This window comes from Lepidothrix coronata, unplaced genomic scaffold (genome assembly GCF_001604755.1).
Source record: "Lepidothrix coronata isolate B3197 unplaced genomic scaffold, Lepidothrix_coronata-1.0 Scaffold248, whole genome shotgun sequence".
NCBI lineage: Eukaryota > Metazoa > Chordata > Aves > Passeriformes > Pipridae > Lepidothrix > Lepidothrix coronata.
In genome coordinates, this window is record NW_016690428.1 from 26840 (window position 1) to 30623 (window position 3784).

Sequence of the window (3784 nt, forward strand, 5' to 3'; positions counted from 1 at the left end):
CCCGCTGTGACAGTTCGGCAGCGTTGAAATTCATCAATGAACTCTACTGCACTAAAAGTTCTTCCTTGTCAACTTTCAGGCTGACGGAGTCTGGTGATCTCTGTTGTTCCACTTCTCTGAAGGTCAGTGCTTCAGTGTCAGTTTTTCCACACAAAGGGCCCTTCCCCTCATCCCCTCACAAAAACCAGCATTAAAATTTAATATTTTCAGTTATGGGTAAACAATTTCTGAAGTAAAATCCATAATGGTTGGAAATTGCCCTTCTGGCAGCAGAAGGCTCCCCAAGGAGCCCAGCAGCCTGTGCAGTGTCTGCTGCGGTGGCAGAGCGTGCCCCAGGCAGGCAACACTGCGTGGGCAATGACTTTCCTGAGGGCTTCCAGCAGCCCTTGTGCACCCTGTGACATCGAGCCCAGGGCACAGGGACCCAGCCTGCTACTATTTGGTGTCTTTACAAGAAAGATGATGGATGCTATGGGCTTGCTTGACTTCTCTACCTCAGGCAGGTGGATAACACTCTCTCAGCATCACTGGGAGCCTATACAAAGATGGTTAAGAGCTTACCAGTCATATTTTATAGAAATTTGAATGGATTTTGCTGTCCACTGGCTACAGCAGTTCCAGTCCCACCTGCGTGAGCCAGCTGACAGGCTCTGTCTACTTCACAATCTGTCCCATTAATTACCCTCTCTGGAGATCACGGTCTCAAAGGTGACAGCAGCAGATGGACCATCAGCTCTGGGCTCTTATGTGTAAGGCAGATGTAGGTCACAAAGGAAGATGCATAAATGGGCAGGAAACACTCCTCCACGCTGTCTCCTGGAATGCTCTGAGAAGTGCTGGTGCAGAGCTCGGGGGCATTTTGGGTATTTTTCAGTATTTAGAAAGAAAAAAAGCCCAATTCTTGGAGCCTTTGTATAATACATAGAGAGTTAATGCACTCCCTATCTCCCCTGACTCTCCCAGGCTGCTGACTCACAGAAAAATGCATTTCTTGGATGGAAATGTCAGGGGTGTCCATGTGGGCAGCCTGTGGAAACCCAGACCCAGACGAGTTCAAGTGGGGGGATGATCCTCTGACCTTAAGGTGCAGGTGGGAGGGGGAACCATCCTGGTGCCTAAACATAAAACCAGAGAATAGCAATGCATGGGTGGCAAATATCTAGGCAGCGATAAAAGGGCTTCCCCATGGGTGGGAGCAACAGCCCCTCAGGGATTGCTGCTCTAAAGATGTGTCTGTGCCAAGGCTCAGCGGTGCAGCGAGAGGGGAGCCAGCAGGAAGACTCAGCTCTAAAATCTGGACTTTGTGCCTTTATGCACCAGACAATACTTGCTTTCACCCTGTCTTCCTTCACCCTTGTTTGACCTGTGCAGTTGAAGAGGAAGGATTGTCTGATGGCGTGGTGTTATGTGCAACAATGCAGTGGAAACCATTAAAGCACAGTGCTTTTCCTCCAGGTGAGGAACACATCCTACATCTTACGTCTTTTCATCTTTTGCCTTGTAATCCCTTTTGTTATCATGGTTTATTCATATGGGAAGCTGCCCTTTTCTGTAAGGGAGGAAAATCGATTCCTCATCTGCATTTTTACTTTGACCCCAAACCAAGTATAAAGCAGTAATTACCATTTTCCCCATTTAAACTCCTCTGCTGTCAGATATGCTGCCGCTCTTGGAAACTGGATCTCCTGTGACTGTCTTGCTGACATGCTCCAGTCTACCAGGACTTTAAAAGTCACATTCAAGTATGAACAGATGGAGCAACCTAGCTTCTTTTGACCTCGGTTGGTCTCCCTCACGTCCTGTTCTGCCCACTGTCCCGACTTGCCTCGCATTTCATCGGAGTAACTGGTACCACCTACAGAGAAACTTTGGAGGGGCAAAACTGCTCTTCCCCCTCCTCCTCTTTCTCCTCCTTCTCCCTGCCTGTGGCATTATACAACCATTGAGGAGGAAGGTGAGTTCCAGCCTGAGCCAGTCTTTGACGGCATGAGTCCACAGGAGGAATCACCCTTTCCCCTTCTACCTTCCCCCTCGGGTGGCGGTCTGTGTTCAGTTGCCTCCCACAGCAGAGGTGAGCAACTGCAGCCTCCACAATCCAGAGCCCAACAGCACCCGCTGGTGACCGTGAGTCAGGCACTGCAGCCCCTGCCTCCCCGCCCCAACTGCGTTGAGTTATCACTGCGCTGAAAGGCAAAAAATACTTAATTGTTTTCGGTGGAAGTTGTGTTACAGGATTATTGTTTGTTATTGTTGTGTTACCTATATATATACATATATTCTTTGGTAAAGAGCTATTCTTTTATTTTCTACACCTTTTCGACTGGAGCCTCTTAATTTTTAAGTTATAATTACTTCTGAGGAGCATGGTTTTTCTCATATCCTGCCCTCCCTAACAAACATTTCTGTCTTGGTAAACTGAGACATGCATAAAAAGTTGATTTAGGGCTCAGGAGAGCTCCTTTCTCAGAAAGGAAGCAGCATTTTTCTGCAGTTTGTGCAAAGTCTGTGCATGTGATGTGCTATATTGGACGTGTGACCCTGCAGGACAGGCCTCCTGAGCCTCAGCACAGGGGGGAAGAGCCCATTTTGAGGTTTAGCCCACACCACTGCCATCATACCTTGTTTGCCAATACCTGTGTCTGGATCTGAGTTATCTTTCCATGAAGGGGGATTTTCCATGAAGAGGGAAAGTCAAAACTGGACGATACTGTGGTGGCACCTGGGCTTTTTTGGGAAGCCAGAAGTGAGGTGCAGAGGCAGGAACCTCTATCTAGCATTCTGCCCTGGCCCAGGCATCCCCCCCATTGCTATTCCCGTTGCTGTGCCCATTCCTTACCCAGGCTGGTTTTCCTGCTGTACAGGTTCCCCCATGGCAGCAAGGTACAGAAGCCGCAAAACCCCCAGTGTGTGTAAGAGGGAGGGGAAAAAAATGAACAAAATATGCTTCACATGCCAGCTAAATATTTAAGGATTGGACAACAGACATTTGTATTTCTAGTGAATACCAAATTATAGGCAACGCTCGGTAAGCCTTTAATCGTGCTTTCAGTCTCTGCCATGAATAGATCCCTGTAGCTGAGATTATCTGCACCACTTACAGGAGTAAATTTGTACTGGGAGATCAGGATGTTTGCTTTCACCAAGGTATGAAAAATTATATCCTTTCACTTGACATTTGTATTTTCATGCTCTGATTTCTGACCCGATAGCCACCACAGGAGATATGCAGGGATGCTTAAACTCTAGGAAATCAGTCTAGGCTCTCTCATTCTCCTCTGCTGCTTGCAAGCAGCTGACAGATTCCACTCTCTTGCTTCGAGATCACAGTTTCCTTAAACCTAAAGAAAAATGTGAACACTAAGAGAGGATCCATTTTTAACCCCTGTGGTGGGGGGAAACAGTTTTCCCCCTGCAGTTATAAAATGGTAAAACCCCAGGGGGTGGTGACCCTGGAAGTTTTGAAGTTTTACCCAATGAGCACTTCTGCAAAATATAAACATATCACACTCAGAACGGAAGAGAAGGTAGTTGTAGTTTGGTGGTAGAAGTGGTAGCCATGTTCTGAGGCCACGAGGAAGGGGCTCGGAGCCCCTTGGGGCCTCTGGGAGCCCCCCAGCCCTGGCTGGGGGGTGCTGCAGGGACTTGGAACAGCATAAGGCTGGGCTAAATACCTGTAGCTGAAAGCTAAAGAAGTTTTCTCCACCGTGAGTGAGCAGAGACTAAGCAGCAGCAGCATCCAGAGATTGTGGCTGAGAGCCAGCAGAAGATAAGCAGCAGAAACAGC